The sequence below is a fragment of the Schistocerca americana genome, chromosome 9 (genome assembly GCF_021461395.2).
Source record: "Schistocerca americana isolate TAMUIC-IGC-003095 chromosome 9, iqSchAmer2.1, whole genome shotgun sequence".
Taxonomy (NCBI): domain Eukaryota; kingdom Metazoa; phylum Arthropoda; class Insecta; order Orthoptera; family Acrididae; genus Schistocerca; species Schistocerca americana.
In genome coordinates, this window is record NC_060127.1 from 79821457 (window position 1) to 79845041 (window position 23585).

A 23585-nucleotide genomic window follows, 5' to 3' on the forward strand; every position below is an offset into this window, starting at 1 on the left:
TCCAGTCTTAATGGCACCAAATACCTGCGCTGTATAGGTGTGGATATGAAACACTACAGTTAACACTCTCGCAGTCAGACCTCTTTGGCAGGGTCGACAACGGCATGCCACAATCATCCAGTCTTAATGGCACAAAATACCTGCGCTGTATAGTTCTGGATATGAAACACTGCAGTTAACACTCTCGCAGTCAGAGTCAGACCTCTTTGGCAGGGTCGACCACGGCATGCCACAATCATCCAGTCTTAATGGCACCAAATACCTGCGCTGTATAGGTGTGGATATGAAACACTACAGTTAACACTCTCGCAGTCAGACCTCTTTGGCAGGGTCGACCACGGCATGCCACAATCATCCAGTCTTAATGGCACAAAATACCTGCGCTGTATAGTTCTGGATATGAAACACTGCAGTTAACACTCTCGCAGTCAGAGTCAGACCTCTTTGGCAGGGTCGACCACGGCATGCCACAATCATCCAGTCTTAATGGCACCAAATACCTGCGCTGTATAGGTGTGGATATGAAACACTACAGTTAACACTCTCGCAGTCAGACCTCTTTGGCAGGGTCGACCACGGCATGCCACAATCATCCAGTCTTAATGGCACAAAATACCTGCGCTGTATAGTTCTGGATATGAAACACTGCAGTTAACACTCTCGCAGTCAGAGTCAGACCTCTTTGGCAGGGTCGACCACGGCATGCCACAATCATCCAGTCTTAATGGCACCAAATACCTGCGCTGTATAGTTCTGGATATGAAACACTGCAGTTAACACTCTCGCAGTCAGAGTCAGACCTCTTTGGCAGGGTCGACCACGGCATGCCACAATCATCCAGTCTTAATGGCACCAAATACCTGCGCTGTATAGGTGTGGATATGAAACACTACAGTTAACACTCTCGCAGTCAGACCTCTTTGGCAGGGTCGACCACGGCATGCCACAATCATCCAGTCTTAATGGCACAAAATACCTGCGCTGTATAGTTCTGGATATGAAACACTGCAGTTAACACTCTCGCAGTCAGAGTCAGACCTCTTTGGCAGGGTCGACCACGGCATGCCACAATCATCCAGTCTTAATGGCACCAAATACCTGCGCTGTATAGTTCTGGATATGAAACACTGCAGTTAACACTCTCGCAGTCAGACCTCTTTGGCAGGGTCGACCACGGCATGCCACAATCATCCAGTCTTAATGGCACAAAATACCTGCGCTGTATAGTTCTGGATATGAAACACTGCAGTTAACACTCTCGCAGTCAGAGTCAGACCTCTTTGGCAGGGTCGACCACGGCATGCCACAATCATCCAGTCTTAATGGCACCAAATACCTGCGCTGTATAGGTGTGGATATGAAACACTACAGTTAACACTCTCGCAGTCAGACCTCTTTGGCAGGGTCGACCACGGCATGCCACAATCATCCAGTCTTAATGGCACCAAATACCTGCGCTGTATAGTTCTGGATATGAAACACTGCAGTTAACACTCTCGCAGTCAGAGTCAGACCTCTTTGGCAGGGTCGACCACGGCATGCCACAATCATCCAGTCTTAATGGCACCAAATACCTGCGCTGTATAGTTCTGGATATGAAACACTGCAGTTAACACTCTCGCAGTCAGACCTCTTTGGCAGGGTCGACCACGGCATGCCACAATCATCCAGTCTTAATGGCACAAAATACCTGCGCTGTATAGTTCTGGATATGAAACACTGCAGTTAACACTCTCGCAGTCAGAGTCAGACCTCTTTGGCAGGGTCGACCACGGCATGCCACAATCATCCAGTCTTAATGGCACCAAATACCTGCGCTGTATAGGTGTGGATATGAAACACTACAGTTAACACTCTCGCAGTCAGACCTCTTTGGCAGGGTCGACCACGGCATGCCACAATCATCCAGTCTTAATGGCACAAAATACCTGCGCTGTATAGTTCTGGATATGAAACACTGCAGTTAACACTCTCGCAGTCAGAGTCAGACCTCTTTGGCAGGGTCGACCACGGCATGCCACAATCATCCAGTCTTAATGGCACCAAATACCTGCGCTGTATAGTTCTGGATATGAAACACTGCAGTTAACACTCTCGCAGTCAGAGTCAGACCTCTTTGGCAGGGTCGACCACGGCATGCCACAATCATCCAGTCTTAATGGCACAAAATACCTGCGCTGTATAGTTCTGGATATGAAACACTGCAGTTAACACTCTCGCAGTCAGAGTCAGACCTCTTTGGCAGGGTCGACCACGGCATGCCACAATCATCCAGTCTTAATGGCACAAAATACCTGCGCTGTATAGTTCTGGATATGAAACACTGCAGTTAACACTCTCGCAGTCAGAGTCAGACCTCTTTGGCAGGGTCGACCACGGCATGCCACAATCATCCAGTCTTAATGGCACCAAATACCTGCGCTGTATAGGTGTGGATATGAAACACTACAGTTAACACTCTCGCAGTCAGACCTCTTTGGCAGGGTCGACCACGGCATGCCACAATCATCCAGTCTTAATGGCACAAAATACCTGCGCTGTATAGTTCTGGATATGAAACACTGCAGTTAACACTCTCGCAGTCAGAGTCAGACCTCTTTGGCAGGGTCGACCACGGCATGCCACAATCATCCAGTCTTAATGGCACCAAATACCTGCGCTGTATAGGTGTGGATATGAAACACTGCAGTTAACACTCTCGCAGTCAGAGTCAGACCTCTTTGGCAGGGTCGACCACGGCATGCCACAATCATCCAGTCTTAATGGCACCAAATACCTGCGCTGTATAGTTCTGGATATGAAACACTGCAGTTAACACTCTCGCAGTCAGAGTCAGACCTCTTTGGCAGGGTCGACCACGGCATGCCACAATCATCCAGTCTTAATGGCACCAAATACCTGCGCTGTATAGTTCTGGATATGAAACACTGCAGTTAACACTCTCGCAGTCAGAGTCAGACCTCTTTGGCAGGGTCGACCACGGCATGCCACAATCATCCAGTCTTAATGGCACAAAATACCTGCGCTGTATAGTTCTGGATATGAAACACTGCAGTTAACACTCTCGCAGTCAGAGTCAGACCTCTTTGGCAGGGTCGACCACGGCATGCCACAATCATCCAGTCTTAATGGCACCAAATACCTGCGCTGTATAGGTGTGGATATGAAACACTACAGTTAACACTCTCGCAGTCAGACCTCTTTGGCAGGGTCGACCACGGCATGCCACAATCATCCAGTCTTAATGGCACAAAATACCTGCGCTGTATAGTTCTGGATATGAAACACTGCAGTTAACACTCTCGCAGTCAGAGTCAGACCTCTTTGGCAGGGTCGACCACGGCATGCCACAATCATCCAGTCTTAATGGCACCAAATACCTGCGCTGTATAGGTGTGGATATGAAACACTACAGTTAACACTCTCGCAGTCAGACCTCTTTGGCAGGGTCGACCACGGCATGCCACAATCATCCAGTCTTAATGGCACAAAATACCTGCGCTGTATAGTTCTGGATATGAAACACTGCAGTTAACACTCTCGCAGTCAGAGTCAGACCTCTTTGGCAGGGTCGACCACGGCATGCCACAATCATCCAGTCTTAATGGCACCAAATACCTGCGCTGTATAGGTGTGGATATGAAACACTACAGTTAACACTCTCGCAGTCAGACCTCTTTGGCAGGGTCGACCACGGCATGCCACAATCATCCAGTCTTAATGGCACAAAATACCTGCGCTGTATAGTTCTGGATATGAAACACTGCAGTTAACACTCTCGCAGTCAGAGTCAGACCTCTTTGGCAGGGTCGACCACGGCATGCCACAATCATCCAGTCTTAATGGCACCAAATACCTGCGCTGTATAGGTGTGGATATGAAACACTACAGTTAACACTCTCGCAGTCAGACCTCTTTGGCAGGGTCGACCACGGCATGCCACAATCATCCAGTCTTAATGGCACAAAATACCTGCGCTGTATAGTTCTGGATATGAAACACTGCAGTTAACACTCTCGCAGTCAGAGTCAGACCTCTTTGGCAGCGTCGACCACGGCATGCCACAATCATCCAGTCTTAATGGCACAAAATACCTGCGCTGTATATTTCTGGATATGAAACACTACAGTTAACACTCTCGCAGTCAGACCTCTTTGGCAGGGTCGACCACGGCATGCCACAATCATCCAGTCTTAATGGCACCAAATACCTGCGCTGTATAGTTCTGGATATGAAACACTACAGTTAACACTCTCGCAGTCAGACCTCTTTGGCAGGGTCGACCACGGCATGCCACAATCATCCAGTCTTAATGGCACAAAATACCTGCGCTGTATAGTTCTGGATATGAAACACTGCAGTTAACACTCTCGCAGTCAGAGTCAGACCTCTTTGGCAGCGTCGACCACGGCATGCCACAATCATCCAGTCTTAATGGCACAAAATACCTGCGCTGTATAGTTCTGGATATGAAACACTACAGTTAACACTCTCGCAGTCAGACCTCTTTGGCAGGGTCGACCACGGCATGCCACAATCATCCAGTCTTAATGGCACAAAATACCTGCGCTGTATAGTTCTGGATATGAAACACTACAGTTAACACTCTCGCAGTCAGACCTCTTTGGCATGGTCGACCACGGCATGCCACAATCATCCAGTCTTAATGGCACCAAATACCTGCGCTGTATAGTTCTGGATATGAAACACTACAGTTAACACTCTCGCAGTCAGATCTCTTTGGCAGGGTCGACCACGGCATGCCACAATCATCCAGTCTTAATGGCACAAAATACCTGCGCTGTATAGTTCTGGATATGAAACACTACAGTTAACACTCTCGCAGTCAGACCTCTTTGGCAGGGTCGACCACGGCATGCCACAATCATCCAGTCTTAATGGCACAAAATACCTGCGCTGTATAGTTCTGGATATGAAACACTACAGTTAACACTCTCGCAGTCAGACCTCTTTGGCAGGGTCGACCACGGCATGCCACAATCATCCAGTCTTAATGGCACCAAATACCTGCACTGTATAGTTCTGGATATGAAACACTACAGTTAACACTCTCGCAGTCAGACCTCTTTGGCAGGGTCGACCACGGCATGCCACAATCATCCAGTCTTAATGGCACCAAATACCTGCGCTGTACAGTTCTGGATATGAAACACTACAGTTAACACTCTCGCAGTCAGACCTCTTTGGCAGGGTCGACCACGGCATGCCACAATCATCCAGTCTTAATGGCACCAAATACCTGCGCTGTGTAGTTCTGGATATGAAACACTACAGTTAACACTCTCGCAGTCAGACCTCTTTGGCAGGGTCGACCACGGCATGCCACAATCATCCAGTCTTAATGGCACCAAATACCTGCACTGTATAGTTCTGGATATGAAACACTACAGTTAACACTCTCGCAGTCAGACCTCTTTGGCAGGGTCGACCACGGCATGCCACAATCATCCAGTCTTAATGGCACCAAATACCTGCGCTGTATAGTTCTGGATATGAAACACTACAGTTAACACTCTCGCAGTCAGACCTCTTTGGCAGGGTCGACCACGGCATGCCACAATCATCCAGTCTTAATGGCACAAAATACCTGCGCTGTATAGTTCTGGATATGAAACACTACAGTTAACACTCTCGCAGTCAGACCTCTTTGGCAGGGTCGACCACGGCATGCCACAATCATCCAGTCTTAATGGCACAAAATACCTGCGCTGTATAGTTCTGGATATGAAACACTACAGTTAACACTCTCGCAGTCAGACCTCTTTGGCAGGGTCGACCACGGCATGCCACAATCATCCAGTCTTAATGGCACCAAATACCTGCACTGTATAGTTCTGGATATGAAACACTACAGTTAACACTCTCGCAGTCAGACCTCTTTGGCAGGGTCGACCACGGCATGCCACAATCATCCAGTCTTAATGGCACCAAATACCTGCGCTGTATAGTTCTGGATATGAAACACTACAGTTAACACTCTCGCAGTCAGACCTCTTTGGCAGGGTCGACCACGGCATGCCACAATCATCCAGTCTTAATGGCACAAAATACCTGCGCTGTATAGTTCTGGATATGAAACACTACAGTTAACACTCTCGCAGTCAGACCTCTTTGGCAGGGTCGACCACGGCATGCCACAATCATCCAGTCTTAATGGCACAAAATACCTGCGCTGTATAGTTCTGGATATGAAACACTACAGTTAACACTCTCGCAGTCAGACCTCTTTGGCAGGGTCGACCACGGCATGCCACAATCATCCAGTCTTAATGGCACCAAATACCTGCACTGTATAGTTCTGGATATGAAACACTACAGTTAACACTCTCGCAGTCAGACCTCTTTGGCAGGGTCGACCACGGCATGCCACAATCATCCAGTCTTAATGGCACCAAATACCTGCGCTGTACAGTTCTGGATATGAAACACTACAGTTAACACTCTCGCAGTCAGACCTCTTTGGCAGGGTCGACCACGGCATGCCACAATCATCCAGTCTTAATGGCACCAAATACCTGCGCTGTGTAGTTCTGGATATGAAACACTACAGTTAACACTCTCGCAGTCAGACCTCTTTGGCAGGGTCGACCACGGCATGCCACAATCATCCAGTCTTAATGGCACCAAATACCTGCACTGTATAGTTCTGGATATGAAACACTACAGTTAACACTCTCGCAGTCAGACCTCTTTGGCAGGGTCGACCACGGCATGCCACAATCATCCAGTCTTAATGGCACCAAATACCTGCGCTGTATAGTTCTGGATATGAAACACTACAGTTAACACTCTCGCAGTCAGACCTCTTTGGCAGGGTCGACCACGGCATGCCACAATCATCCAGTCTTAATGGCACCAAATACCTGCGCTGTATAGTTCTGGATATGAAACACTACAGTTAACACTCTCGCAGTCAGAGTCAGACCTCTTTGGCAGCGTCGACCACGGCATGCCACAATCATCCAGTCTTAATGGCACAAAATACCTGCGCTGTATATTTCTGGATATGAAACACTACAGTTAACACTCTCGCAGTCAGACCTCTTTGGCAGGGTCGACCACGGCATGCCACAATCATCCAGTCTTAATGGCACAAAATACCTGCGCTGTATAGTTCTGGATATGAAACACTGCAGTTAACACTCTCGCAGTCAGTTCTCTTTGGCAGGGTCGACAACAGCGTGCTTGCCGAGGCTCGCACTGTTTTGCCTTTGCTCGGTCCTTCCTCGGAAGACCCCAGTTCAGTGCGACATTTCATTTATTATTGCCATGTGGCCTTTTTCCGTTTCGCACAACTTTCTTCAGTTCGATAGTATCGTGGCCTCAGTACTGTTTATCTGTCACTGATTGCTCGCAGTATGTTCGCCTGCTTAGCTGAGTGGGAACATCTTTGCCTACCGTGCAGCGGGCTGAGGTTCGATTTGCTGCCTGGTTGGAAATTTTCTCCGCTATCGTCAATCGTTTCATCACCACCAACGAGCAAGTCGCCCAGTGTGGCGTCGAATGCAATAAGACTTGCATCGGACGCCCGAACTTTGCCGGATGAGGCCTCCTGGTCTTCAGTACCAACGATCATTACATTTTTTTTTTTTTTTTTTTGGGCATGGTATGAAGGATGTTCAAAGATCGAGTGGCTGTTTCTAGCGATCTATCGTCACAGTCCTTTAAAAAGAATGAGAATGACAGGAGAGAAGGATATGTGATATACAGTTGCAAATTTGCTAAGGAAAAACATTACAGCACCATGCAGAAAGTATTTAAACATTTAGTTCGCAATAAAGAGCGATAGACGATGAAAGAGCAAGAATGTGAATCCTAATAAATGATGCACCCAGCATCTCATTAATTCCCATCCACATTTCAGTGGTTGTCAATCTGACAGTTGAATCAATCTCGGAACATTGAAGCTGCTTTTGTGTACGTCTGAAATCAGAGAGGAGAAGCCCAACAATGAATAGTCACCCTTCACGTCGGTTTTATACTTCGTACAATAAGTAACACTATCATACGCCAATTTTTGTAAACAAATAAAACATTATAGATTGTGTCAAATTTCTATAAACGTTTTTGAAGCTAATTCCCTGCCTCTTCATTTCTGATAAGTATTAGTTACATTTTACATGTAAGGCTGGTTATTTCCTTGATGAACAACTGGATTTTCAACTTTCTTCCTAATTGTTTGTATTGTAGAATGAAAATTTCACTCTACAGCGGAGTGTGCGCTGATATGAAACTTCCTGGCTGATTAAATCTGTGGAGACGAGGTACCACAGTTTTAATCTGCCAGGAAGTTTCATATCAGCGCACACTCCGCTGTAGAGTGAGAATTTCATTCTAGAAACATCCCCCAGGCTGTGGCTAATCAAGTCTCCGCAATATCCTTTCTTTTAGGAGTGCTAGTTCTGCAAGGTTCGCAGGAGAGCTTCTGTAAAGTTTGGAAGGTAGGAGACGAGGTACTGGCAGAAGTAAAGCTGTGAGGACGGGGCGTGAGTCGTGCTTGGGTAGCTCAGTTGGACAGCCGGCACGGTAGCTCAGCGTGTTCGGTCAGAGAGCCGGTTGGCCTCTATAATAAAAAACTGAGTGGAAGGATCAACCACCGAACTTGAACAGAATGTCTTGCGACTTCCGCAACGATCAAACACAACGATCAATTACGGAAAAAAAAGTTGGTGGAGCAGTTGCCCGCGAAACGCAAAGGTTCCCAGTTCGAGTCTCGGTCCAGCACACAGTTTTAATCTGCCAGGATGCTCGTATTGTATTTGAAAAATTAAAGTTATTGCAGTGAACAGTCTTTGTGTATTAATGACATACGATCTGCAAATATTTCTTTACTTTATTTCCTAGCTTTTTTATTATCGCGTTGGAGACGTGATAGATACAAGAATATGAAAAAATAAGTCCTTAACATATAGTTTGTAAGCCTATTGTCCATAACCTTGTTAATACTATAAAAATATGGACATAGTGATCAAGAATGAACTCGAACATTTGTTTGAGATATTAAAAGTAATATACCTGGAAAAACGTAGAATAATAATAACTATTAAACCTTTGGAGTGTAAAAGATTTGATCTGCCTCTCAGAGTTTAGTTTTTGGGATGTAACACTTCTTCAAGCCCACTGATGGCAATTTTTTGTACAGCAGCTCCCCTCTGACCAAAATCTTTTACTTCTCTGGAGAAGACACACACTCACACATCTGTGGCCTCTACCTACTCCATGTTTTAAAATCTATCGTCTTGTAATAACATAAACTCTGGGAAGCACATTCTGCCGCCACTTTTGTTGGCACTCTCTCTCTACTGTTCTCAATAATAATAAAAGCAAGCTGTCGTGCACATCTTTAAACGCATTTCTGTTGTCGATTGCTGCCTTTACCCCACGGTGTAAGTGGACCTGTCTCTTTGGACTTGAGTGCTGTGGTACATTATTATACTGTCAAGACTAGTTCATACTAGGGCTACAGCTTGCCATGTCCTGACTTAGGTGGGAGACGGAAAAAGGGGTTACTGGTCAGTCTGCGCTCCCGGGCGGTACAGAGCAGTAGGCAGAAGAAAAATTCACAGTGAAGACATTTGATTGTTTTCTTCTATCTGAGCCAACACTGATACAGGCATTTACTAGAAATGCAGGTGGTGAGACTCGGTAGGGAACTCGTTGTGGAGACTCTTGGTCAAACAGGGTTTTGAAATAGTTGTTTATTCCAGACAGAACTAACTAATAGACTGGAGGCTAGTTCTGGGGTTAGAAAAAGCACGAATAACACTGATACAACAGAAGCCAGTGCAGAAGTCCCAGGAGTGGATGCCAACCACAGTAACAAACACAAGCAGCATCTTAAGGCAACAACTTAATTGCAAAACAAAACATATTGAATGTGACACTGTTCACTGAGGCACTCCAAGTGAGAGAGCAGACTTACGCGGACCTGGACCGAGGCTGCAGTCGACGGACGCGGATTCGGCGCCCAGATGGTCTGACTGAGAACTCCGCCAAAATGCGGAATCTAGGGGTTTTAAAGAGTCGCGTGGGGGCACTGTTTTTCCCACTTAAAAGCCACCCAGCCAATCCCGCAGGTCTCTTATAGGCGCCTGTCAATCACGGTTTAGTTAGGTCCCCTCTACTGCTCCTAAGGCGGGGATGTTAATGCAGTTGCACCAAGTAAGTCCGCATTTGGTTTCAACATTGTTCAGCTGAAAGCTAAACGTTACTGCTCTGCCAAATAAGGCTTGCAGCACTATTGTTATGCGTCATTTAGCCCCGCCCCTTGGGCTCCCCGGAGTAGGGACTGCAAGGTCAACAGTTTTTTGGCGTTTTCGGTCTCTTTCTAACCCTTGTGAACCTACTGACGTTGCTGTTCTCAGGGCTGGTATCAAGCTGGCATTATACACTACTACGTGCCTGTTGGTTACAAAGTTCTACGGAGGCAACCTACCACAGCGTCTAGACGACATGTGAAGTTACATGTTGATTCCTTGAAGAGTAACTAACGCCCTGGGACCGAGTCTCAGGGCGTCTGCATTTTCGCAAGGCTCTACCCTTACGGTTTACTACCTGTAACAATATCTCTCCTAGTTTCGTCTGCCCTCAGCATCGTCTCTGCTTCCGCGCCTTGGAACGCCTGTCCTCCTTCCTCACAGCTTCAAGATAACACACACTACAGTAGCAAGGAATAATCAATATACAGGGTGAGTCAAAAGTCCTTGGACACCTTCATAAGTTGGAAGATTAAAAGGAAAATTCAAATGTGATGATGGGAACATAGGTTTGATGTGGGGCCGCAACTTTTGGAGTGAATCTCATTCATGGCCGCCATCTTGAAACCCGCCATTTTGGATTCATGTCATTATTTTTAAATGGGAAGGGGGATGTATGACACATCAAATAACATTCCCTTTAGCTCTGGAATTTAGTGGTGTAATTTCTTTTTGTCTATCTTGTACAGTTTAGAGGTTGTTAATGTTCAAAGTTGGGAAATTACCTTCATACCGACTGCTACAACACATGTTATACATGTTGTCCATCCCGTACAATGCACAACTGTAGTCAACACAATCACTCTGACTTCTAAACTGTACAAGATAGACAAAAACAAATTACGCCACTAAATTCCTGAGCTCAAGTGAGTGTTATTTGATGTGTCATACACCCCCCTTTCCATTAAAAAAAAAAAAAAAAATGACTTGAATCCAAAATGGCGGATTTAGAGATGGCGGCCATGAATGAAATTCACTCCAAAAGTTGCGGCCCCACGTTAAACCTATGTTCCCATCATCACATTTCGATTTTCCCTTTAATCTTCCAACATATACAGGTGTCCAAGGACTTTTGACTCGCCTTGTATTACAAACTCAAGCTGTATCTGTCTAGTAATACGCAAATATTAAATATTTCCACTGGTTACTTACGTTTTGTCCTCCGTGATGGGAATAACTGATACGTAGCCCACGATGGTAGTGAAGCCCCTCCACACACGCACCATCATGATGTCGTGGTCCTTTGCGTCAGGGGTGGGCGGCACGTAGCTTTTCGCCGCCCTGACAATACGTATCTGGATGTTGTACTTTGTGAACAGCCTGTCTGTCGTGTAGTCCACGTCACCAGCGAATGTCACGCCTGTGGAGGCAGAGAGCGGCTAGCTGCTTCAAAAAATAAAATGTGAGGTCAAAGTAGATAGTTACTTCGCTCACAGATAGCGTTAATCTGCATACTGGGTGTTTTACTATTATAGGTACCGACGAAAAGGGGCTAGTAGAGGGCAATGAAACACAAAATAATCCTGATAAACGTAGGTCTGGAAACAAATTCTTTCCCCGATATGACGTATTATCAGTGAGTGGCCGGCCGCTGTGACCGAGCGGTTCTAGGCGCTTCAGTCCGGAGCCGCGCTACTGCTACGGTCGCAGGTTCGAATCCTACCTCGGGCATGAATGTGTGTGATGTCATTACGTTTAAGTAGTTCTAAGCTCTAGGGGACTGATGACCTCAGATGTTAAGTCCCATAGTGCTTAGAGCCATTTGAACCACTTTATGACTGATGTACATGAACACATTATAACAGAATCCCCTAGGATCCAAGCTGCAGATATTCGTTCGAGGACAAACATTACAGAAAGTGTGCCACATGTCCATTATAAATCTGAAGGCAGGCTTCAGCGTGTCCCCGTATCGATGCCCATAACACGTTCAAAAATCCCATGCGTGTTCCGAACGCATTTGCAACCATTCTCAGTGATTTCCCAGAGCTCACTAACAACCGGGCTGGACTACGTCAATGTTTTTAAATATCCCAGCAGAAAGAAAGTCAACGGTTTCAATTAGGAGGGACCTAGAAGACTATGGCATAGTCGAACCACGACCGATGTACTTGTTGAAGATTCATGCTATTTATTCCCAAACAGCCTCCTGAAAGTGTGCCGATGCACCATCATGCATCTACCACATGCAAATTCTCTTACCGTAAGGAACATTATTCAAATAGCCGCTAGTTTGTGTTGTGGGAAATAAGGGCACACACAACCAGTAAGTCAGCCTTGCAGGAAAGGTGGCCATTGAATACATAATCTATGTTTATTGATATTATTCGGTTGTTTCATTGCCCGCTGCTCACCGCCTTTCCTTTCTACTTACAATAAACAAACATTCCGTTTATTTATCAAAATAATTGTATGTATTAATTAATTGTGTCTCCTGAAGCACTAGACGAATATCAACTGAACTTGGCACACGTAGCACTTACTATCAGAAACGAAGCACTGTGGTGGTAAAAACCATCTACAAACCGTATGAGTTGGGGAGAGGGTAAATAGGGGGTGATATAGAAGCATAGCATAGGAGTGGCTGCAACAATTTCAATCAAATTTGGTACATACAATAGTCACTATCTATATTGTTTCTATAATGAGACAGCTTTTCGTGAATGTTCATATATACAATGTGAGTCTACAGCACAGAAACCTGACTCACCATATGATGAACAGATGTCAGAAGAACGAATAAATGCTACAGTCTTCTCACAGTCGGCGATGATGTGCTTCAGGCTGTTATAGTTCTCAGCTCCTCATGTGGACATAAATAGTGTGATGGGGGCAATACACCTCTGTCATACCTATGGGTGGCAACGGCCTTGCCGCAGTTGATACACCGGCTCCCGTCAGATCACAGAAGTTAAGCGCTGTCGGGCGTGGCCGGCACTTGGATGGGTGACTATCCGGGCCGCCATGCACTGTTGCCATTTTTCGGGGTGCACTCAGCCTCGTGATGCCAACTGAGGAGCTACTCAACCGAATAGTAGCGGCTTCGGTCAATGACTACCATCATAACAACCGGGAGAGCGGTGTGCTGACCACGTGCCCCTCCTATCCGCAGCCTCACCTGAGGATGACACGGCGGTCGGATAGTCCCGATGGGCCACTTGTGTGATACTAATAAACTGGAGGAGTAGGAGTTCTAAGGGTCCATACTTAGTAGTGCTTATTAAAGGTAACAATGGATAGATAGTATTAGGGACGGAAAGGTGGTTGAAACTGGATATAAAGAGCAATGAAATCCTAATTTCTGACTAGAATATATGTCGTAAGAATATGTTACACGACTAAGCTGATAGTGTACTTGTTGAGTAAAGCATTCAATAATATCTGGGCAGACTATGACTGATTCCAAATGTGTATAAATGTGGGTGAAGTTAAGCATCAAAGGTGGGACAAAAATGGTAATCGGATGGTATTACAGACCGCATCTGTCAGGAGTTGTAGTGGTAGAGGGCTTCGGAGAGAACTTGCAGATTTTTGTCAGTTAATTCCCTGACCATGGTTGTAATACGGGGTTGACATGCCACGTATAGAATAGGAGAGTAATGAGATCAAAATTGGCGCCAGAGACAGGAATTTGTGTGTCATCTTCCTGAATGTCTTGTCCGAAAATTAATTCGAGCTGATAGTTAGAGAACTAGGTCGTGAAGGTAATGTTTTAGACCCCCTAGCGACAAACAATTCTGAACTTTACGAATCATTTAATGTCGTGGAGCTTGTCAGTGGTCTAAAGGTGGTCATAGCATTTATGATAGAGATGTGCCTGCTAACAATAAACTTAATTTATTCAAGCATTTATAAGCGTCCCCGTAAATTTTGCTCACCTCTTATAAGATCACACTGATCCCTCTGGAATGCTGTAGGTGCTGTACAACAGGTTCTAGAGGCACTCAGTGACGTGGTGTGTATTTACTTGTCGGTTGTGGGGAATCAGAACATGAAATAAGTCGACGTTGAGACATACGAGATTGGCAGAAAGGAGCAATTGTGTCTGGACTTGCCCATGAAGGTGAACGATTTGTTGATGTACACTCCTGGCAATTGAAATAAGAACACCGTGAATTCATTGTCCCAGGAAGGGGAAACTTTATTGACACATTCCTGGGATCAGATACATCACATGATCACACTGACAGAACCACAGGCACATAGACACAGGCAACAGAGCATGCACAATGTCGGCACTAGTACAGTGTATATGCACCTTTCGCAGCAATGCAGGCTGCTATTCTCCCATGGAGACGATCGTAGAGATGCTGGATGTAGTCCTGTGGAACGGCTTGCCATGCCATTTCCACCTGGCGCCTCAGTTGGACCAGCGTTCGTGCTGGACGTGCAGATCGCGTGAGACGACGCTTCATCCAGTCCCAAACATGCTCAATGGGGGACAGATCCGGAGATCTTGCTGGCCAGGGTAGTTGACTTACACCTTCTAGAGCACGTTGGGTGGCACGGGATACATGCGGACGTGCATTGTCCTGTTGGAACAGCAAGTTCCCTTGCCGGTCTAGGAATGGTAGAACGATGGGTTCGATGACGGTTTGGATGTACCGTGCACTATTCAGTGTCCCCTCGACGATCACCAGTGGTGTACGGCCAGTGTAGGAGATCGCTCCCCACACCATGATGCCGGGTGTTGGCCCTGTGTGCCTCGGTCGTATGCAGTCCTGATTGTGGCGCTCACCCGCACGTTGCCAAACACGCATACGACCATCATTGGCACCAAGGCAGAAGCGACTCTCATCGCTGAAGACGACACGTCTCCATTCGTCCCTCCATTCACGCCTGTCGCGACACCACTGGAGGCGGGCTGCACGATGTTGGGGCGTGAGCGGAAGACGGCCTAACGGTGTGCGGGACCGTAGCCCAGCTTCATGGAGACGGTTGCGAATGGTCCTCGCCGATACCCCAGGAGCAACAGTGTCCCTAATTTGCTGGGAAGTGGCGGTGCGGTCCCCTACGGCACTGTGTAGGATCCTACGGTCTTGGCGTGCATCCGTGCGTCGCTGCGGTCCGGTCCCAGGTCGACGGGCACGTGCACCTTCCGTCGACCACTGGCGACAGCATCGATGTACTGTGGAGACCTCACGCCCCACGTGTTGAGCAATTCGGCGGTACGTCCACCCGGCCTCCCGCATGCCCACTATACGCCCTCGCTCAAAGTCCGTCAACTGCACATACGGTTCACGTCCACGCTGTCGCGGCATGCTACCAGTGTTAAAGACTGCGATGGAGCTCCGTATGCCACGGCAAACTGGCTGACACTGACGGCGGCGGTGCACAAATGCTGCGCAGCTAGCGCCATTCGACGGCCAACACCGCGGTTCCTGGTGTGTCCGCTGTGCCGTGCGTGTGATCATTGCTTGTACAGCCCTCTCGCAGTGTCCGGAGCAAGTATGGTGGGTCTGACACACCGGTGTCAATGTGTTCTTTTTTCCATTTCCAGGAGTGTATGAATGGCGACTGTCCAATGTCTCTATAAGGAATGGTGTACTATACGCAGCCATGCAGCACAGCGTAAGCACAACGGTCCTAAAAGATCCTAACTGACAGGGACCGAAGACGAGTGTGCCTGCTTGTCAGGTGTCAGGAATTGCCTTTGTCAATGAATGCAGTCCCCTCTCATCAAGATTCCGAGCGAACATTTCGAAGGTAACTGCATGTGTCATGGAGTCGGGTGCCCCGCTAAAGACCGTTGCTCACAGAGGCATGTTCGCGAACTAACGGGTGCAAGGGAACGGTTCACCAAGAAGAACGGAAAGCGCGAGGAACGAACTCTAAGGAACGGTCTTTCATAGTTCACTTCGGTCGCGACTTTCTATTTGTAGCTCCCGGGAACTGGAAACGGTCGGTCTCGTTCCCGCAACAGCCGGCCTCGTTCCAGCCTCGGTGCCGTTCCCGTCTGTCTCGGTCTCTGTCTCCCTCGGCCGGACTCGTCCTCCTTCGCGTGGCCACTCGTCGCAGTTCCACTGCCGACTGCTCATAGTTCAATATCGAGTTCTTGTTCATTTCGTTCGCTGCGCACGCCCATTCTAGATCTGTTTCAAACCTTTTTTGAACTCTACACTTGTGGCTCTTCTCGTATTCTATGCTGCGTCCACGACCGGTAATCAAAATGTATTTTATAATTAGGGAAATTACATAAAAGTTGTTATATCCTAGCTAGTAATGCCACCCGAGCCCGCTGCCAAAAGGTTGGCAGCATCAAAGTCCGGACGCCGTCCGCATAAGCAGCGCCAGCGAGACAGCAAATCGCCGCAAGTCTGCGCGCGCCACCGCTGGCTTCTGGGTTCTTAAGCGCTGGAGTCGCGAGCGCTAGACACAGTTCTGTATTCGCCGCTCAGTTGTACACTCGCCACCGAATTGTGTACTTGCTAGTCTGTCGTGTGTTCACCGCAGCAGAGTTGTTGTTTGTCGTCAGCCGACGCTGACCTAGCCGCTCCGACTCGAACTAGACAGATTTCTGTAGACACGGAGTTCACTACTGTGTTGCTGTATCTTCGTTAATAAAGATAAGTACCGACTTTTATTTAATCAGAGTGTTTGGGTTTTCCTCTTTCTGTTCACTGTTCCAGCGGACCGGTCGGCCCGCTACTAAAAGTGTGGCGGTGACTTCGTAAGCCGTTTCTACAGCGAATTGCTTGTCGCTACGAACGCCGCCACAAAACTGGCGACGAGGACTTCCGAACTCGTGTGCAGGGCTGGTTCAACTTGTTTCTGGTTATACTAATTATAGCGATAAAATTTTGGGGGCTTGTTTAATTTGTGTTCACTATGTCTGCCCAATTACAACAGTTGATCTTGTTACAGAGTCAGCAAATACAAAGTCTGGTGGAAGCAATCGCCAAACAAGCGGCTAATCCTCCAACACAAAAGGAACAAGCACAGGCAGCACCACCTCTCCGTGCTTTTGATGCATCAAGAGAAGAATGGCGAGAATATTTCGCGCAGTTGCAGGCGCACATGACAGTCTACAAAATCACGGGTACTGAGCGGCAGCTTTATTTAATTTCCACTGCAGGCGTGGAAGTCTATCGACTACATTGTAAGTTGTTCCCGGAATCCAAGCCAGAAGCTTTAGACTATGACGTTGTTGTTAACAAGCTTGCTGAGTATTTCGAGTCGCGAGTTCATGTGGCAGCAGCCAGATTCAAGTTCTTCAGATTAAAGAAACTGCCACATCAATCTAATAAACAGTGGTTAACAGATTTACGGTGCCTCACCCGTCAGTGCCGATTTAATTGTGTGTGTGGAGCTTCCTACAGTGATGTCATGTTACGAGACGCTATTACTCAAAACATTGCAGATTCTCGTATTCGTGCTGCTATCTTAAAGTTGCCTGACCCGTCATTAGAGACTGTGATGAACATCATTGAAGCCCAAGATACTTTTGACTATGCTGAGTGTTAGTTAGATCAGCCATGTATTTCTCAAATTGCCTGTGCTAAGCAAGTTATGTCACGCCCGCGGCCCCACCGGCAGAGTCAGACTGTAAACACTAGCCGGCAGCGTCATGTTAAACACATTCGTCAGCCGCGTGTGCAAAATGATAGAGTTAAGTCTTGCCCTAAGTGTGTTCTTGCTCATCCTCGTGAACGTTGCCCGTTAAGAAACGCGGTTTGTCACTTTTGTCAAAGGAAAGGACACATCCAGACTGTTTGTTTGCGTAAACGCAAGAACAATTCTAGTGCTGCCCAGCCCATGGATATTCATGTTCTTCAAAGCCAGCCCGCCCAGACGGTCGCGTTTAAAGACTCTTCCACGGTTCGTGTGGGTAATAAACTTGTTCGCAATAAGCCACCCACCCAGCCCTCTGCTATGCGACCCAAGCGTAATTCAAACGCTGTAAAAAGTAATGTACAGACTGCAAGTGAAGCGGGAGTTGTTGTTCCACCCGCCCAACCCACGAGTTGTCGTAAACAGCGAACACGCGCTAAACGCGCTGATTTTGTGTCTTCCGCCTCCACTGCACCGATCCAGAGACAGAGTAATAAACTATTTGTGAAGCTACGCATCCAGGATAAGACCTTCAATTTTCAATTAGACACTGGTGCGTCTGTGACTCTCATAAATAGTGCTACGTATGCGGCTATCGGCCGCCCTAAACTTTCAGCGGCAAAACATTCTTTGGCTACTTATAGTGGAGAACAAATTCCTGTGTTAGGTGTATGTAGCGTGGCAGCCACATTCCGTGGCAATGCAAAAACAGTTTCATTCACAGTGCTCCGCGCTACAGACAGTGTAAACATTTTCGGATTAGACTGTTTTGACTTGTTTGGCCTGTCTATCCAAGACAATGTGTTGCAAATTAATTCTGTTGTTGTTCCTCAAGACAGCATAACCGATTTGTGTAAACAATACAGTGACATATTTAAAGACGAACTAGGTTGTGCTGCGAACTTTGCCGCTCATATTACGTTAAAAGATAATGCTCAGCCTCGATTTTTTCGTGCTCGTCCAGTGCCTCACGCCGTCCGGGCACCTGTAGAAGATGAACTTCGTCGTTGGCAAAACAACGGTGTTATTCAACCCGTTTCAGCGAGCCAGTGGGCTTCACCCTTAGTTATTATAAAGAAACCGTCTGGCAAGTTACGTTTGTGTGCTGATTTTAAGTCGACAGTTAATCCTCAGACTGTCATTGATTCTTTTCCTTTGCCTAGACCGGACGAGCTGATGGATAAGTTAGGGGAAGCTCGTTTCTTTTCCAAAATTGATCTCCGTGAAGCATATTTGCAATTGCCCCTCGACGAGCAATCACAACAGTATTTTGTCATAAACACGTCGTTGGGGTTGTTCCGTTTTCTGCGTTTGCCTTTTGGTTGTGCGTCAGCTCCAGCTGTTTTTCAGCGTTTTTTGTCACAACTTCTGGCTAATGTGCCTTCGTGTTGCAACTATTTAGACGATATTGTTGTGTCCGGTCGGACGCCTGCTGAACATTTCCGTAATTTGGAGTGTTTGTTTACAGTGTTGTCTCAGGCAGGCCTACGTTGCAACATCGATAAATGTTCATTTTTCCTTACGGAGATGGAGTATCTGGGACATGTTATTAATGCTCAAGGCATTCATCCCTCCCAGTCACATTTAGCAGCTATTCGTGATTTGCCCGCCCCTCGCAATCTGAATGAATTGCAAGCAGTTCTTGGCAAATTGACGTATTATATTAGGTTTATACCTAACGCATCACAGATTGCTGCACCGTTGCATCGTCTCCGCCGTAAGAATGTTCCGTTTGTGTGGTCAACTGATTGCCAATCAGCCTTTCAGCAGCTTAAAGAGGCTTTATTGAATGATCGTTGTCTGGTCCATTACGACCCTAACAAGCCTCTGGTGTTAGCTTGTGATGCCTCTTCTTTCGGCCTCGGTGCTGTGTTGTCTCACCGAGTCGGTAACACCGAACGTCCTATTCCGTTCGCATCTAAATTGCTAAACAAAGCTCAGTGTAATTATAGCCAATTGGACAAGGAAGCTTTGGCTCTTGTGTTCGGTGTCACAAAATTCCATCACTACCTCTATGGTAGACCATTCTAATTAGTAACAGATCACAAGCCTCTGACGTCACTGTTTCATCCGTCTAAACCAGTTCCTCAGCGGACAGCTCAGAGACTACAACGTTGGGCTCTTTTGTTATCACAATACCAGTATGAGATACTGTATCGCCCTACATCTCAGCATGCAAACGCTGACGCGCTTTCTAGATTGCCGATTGCTGCGGATGATGTCTTCGATTCCTCTGACGACTCTTGCCATCAGATTGACGCCGATGAGCATCAATCCCTCCGGGATTTTCCGATTGATTATCGTCAGGTGGCACGTGAGACAGCTACGGATCCTCATCTGAGTTTACTATTACGTTTTGTTCAACGTGGTTGGCCGTCCAAGGCAAAGGACATATCGGATCCTGTGGTTCGTCGCTATTATCCGCAACGTCATCTGTTGTCTGTTTCGCACGGAGTTTTGCTGTTACGCACCGAGAATGACCAGCTTCGTGTAGTGGTTCCCCAAGTGCTCCAATCCAAGGTCCTCGACTTGTTGCATCAAGGTCATTGGGGAGTGGTCCGCACCAAGCAGCTTGCCCGCCGTCATTGTACATGGATCGGCATTGATAAGCAGATTACGCAGATGTCTACAGATTGTTCGACGTGTGCCGAACACCAAGCTGCTCCGCGTCAACGCTATTTTGAGTGGGCACGCCCTGCCGGTCCCTGGCAGCGAGTACATATTGATCTCGCTGGTCCATATTGGCATTCTCGTTGGCTCATCGTGATAGATGCATTTAGTAATTTTCCGTTTGTTGTGCCCATGCAGTCTACAACGTCTGCACAAACTATACAGGCGTTGACTTCAACTTTTTGTATTGAGGGTCTTCCAGAAGTTTTAGTGTCTGACAATGGTCCACAATTTACCTCTGCTGAATTTGAAAGTTTTTGTTCTGCCAATGGCATTCGCCATGTTCTTACTCCGCCGTTCCACCCTCAATCGAATGGTGCAGCGGAACGTTTTGTACGCACATTCAAGGATCATATGGACCGCCTTCGTGCTACGCACTCTCGTCAGCAGGCCCTCATCACGTTCCTGTCGTCGTACCGGACCACGCCACGCGACGGCCCTTCGCCTGCAGAGCTTCTCCACGGCCGTCGTCATCGCACCCTACTACGGTTGTTGCACCCCCCGGATCGACCCGCCGCTTCTGAGCATCGCACGCGTTTTCAGCGCAACGACGCCGTTTTTTTCAGAGTTTATCACGGTCGCCGTCGTTGGGAACGTGGTACCGTGATAAGTATCCAGGGTCGCGGTTTTTATACTGTTCAAGGTGCTACTGGGGTGCACAGGAGGCATCGGAACCAGTTGCGCCGCGCTGGCCGCCCGGATTCTGCCGCTCGTTCTTTGTCCACAGATTTGGTCCGCGGCGGGTTCCAGCCGCGCCTTCCGACTTCGCTGCCGCCCCCAGGGCAGCAGCAGCAGCAGCAGCAGCAGCAGCCGTCGCCGCTACCACGCCGACAGCCCGTCCCGTTGATGCCTCCCGCGCAGCTTCATCCGGGAGCGCCCCAGGTGGTCGCTCCGGCGCCTGCGGTCCCTCTTCAGTCGCCACCGCCTTCGGAGCTGATGGACGTCGACCCCTCAGCCGGGCCGCCTTCCCAAGCGGTGGCTGTGCAGCCTGTCCTGCAGCCGCTTTCCTTGGGCACCCCCAAGGAGTCTGACACCGCAGCGCCTTGTCCGGCGCCCACTCAGCAGCCGTCGACGCAGCGTCAGGAGACGCTGCCTCTCTTCGTGGGTCCCGACACCCCGTCGCGTCCAGTACCAGAAGCTGCGCCCGTGGTCACAGGCGTGCACCCTGACCTCGGTTTTCAGTCGGTGTTTCCCGAGGCCCCGCGCAGCCAATGCTGGGGTGCGGACCGGGGACTGCCACCGACAACAGTCTCCGCCCCGGTCTCTTCTGCTACGCCTGCGGCCAGACCCTTCCCCCGCCGTCGACGCTCGCCACGTCATTATTCAACGACGGTGCGGCGATTTGGGGGGGGGGGGGGAGGAGTGTTTTATCCTAGCCGGTAATGCCACCCGAGCCCGCTGCCAAAAGGTTGGCAGCATCAAAGTCCGGACGCCGTCCGCATAAGCAGCGCCAGCGAGACAGCAAATCGCCGCAAGTCTGCGTGCGCCACCGCTGGCTTCTGGGTTCTTAAGCGCTGGAGTCGCGAGCGCTAGACACAGTTCTGTATTCGCCGCTCAGTTGTACACTCGCCACCGAATTGTGTACTTGCTAGTCTGTCGTGTGTTCACCGCAGCAGAGTTGTTGTTTGTCGTCAGCCGACGCTGACCTAGCCGCTCCGACTCGAACTAGACAGATTTCTGTAGACACGGAGTTCACTACTGTGTTGCTGTATCTTCGTTAATAAAGATAAGTACCGACTTTTATTTAATCAGAGTGTTTGGGTTTTCCTCTTTCTGTTCACTGTTCCAGCGGACCGGTCGGCCCGCTACTAAAAGTGTGGCGGTGACTTCGTAAGCTCTTTCTACAGCGAATTGCTTGTCGCTACGAACGCCGCCACAAAAAAAGTGACGTTGTATGTAATACAGACATCTTTTCAGGTAACAAAAGGGCATACTAGCTTACTTCATTATTTCGATAAATAGTGGAAGACATACTTATAAAATGGGAGGTTTTTTTCTTATTACACGTGCAAAGGAAGTCGGCACGACACACGCGAGTGGCCAGTTTCCGTCACTTCTGATCTAAGGTAAAACAGCGTGTTCATTGTTATCGAAGGCAGACCGACTTACAACCGAAAGAAGCCCGCGCTCCACAATCGAGTGTCTGGTCTCGTGTTTTGTAAAGAGAGTAACTTCTACAGTATTATTTCAGGGATGGATTGCACCGAGTGTAACACAGTGCTTTGATTACTGTCAATTAAAGCCAAGATCATAGTCAAGAGGCAACAGAAATGGTCGAAAGAGTGCTGGCAAATCGTAATTATTGAATTGGGCACGGGACGTCATTGCAGTCTGTTAAAGAATGTACGAGCATATCTAATAGGTTCACAGATATATGAATCGCCCGAAGACTTCTTAAGCCGTAGAACGCAATATTTTGTCCTCGACAGCGAATATTCGTCAGAGACAAGGGTATCGTCAGGACTGCGCCACGGAAGTGTGATGGGACCGCTATTGTTCTCTATACACATAAGTACACTACTGGCCATTAAAATTGCTACACCAAGAAGAAATGCAGGTGATATTCATTGGACAAATATACTATACTAGAACTGACATGTGATTACATTTCACGCAATTTGGGTGCATAGATCCTGAGAAATCAGTACCTGTAACAACCACCTCTGGCTGTAATTACGGCCTTGATACGCCTGGGCATTAGGTAGAACAGAGCTTGGATGGCAGTGTACAGGTACAGCTGCCCATGCAGCTTCAACACGATACCACAGTTCATCAAGAGTAGTGACTGGCGTATTGTGAGAAACCAGTTGCTCGGCCACCATTGACCAGACGTTTTCAGTTGGTGAGAGATCTGGAGAATGTGCCGGCCAGTTCAGCAGTCGAACATTTTCTGTATCCAGAAAGGCCCGTACAGGACCTGCAACATTATCCTGCTGAAATAAAGGATTTCGAAGGGATCGAATGAAGGGTAGAGCCACGGGTGGTAACACACCTGAAATGTAATGACTACTGTTCAAAGTGCCCTTAATGCGACCATGAGGTTACCGAGACGTGTAACCAATGGCACCCCATACCATCACGCCAGGT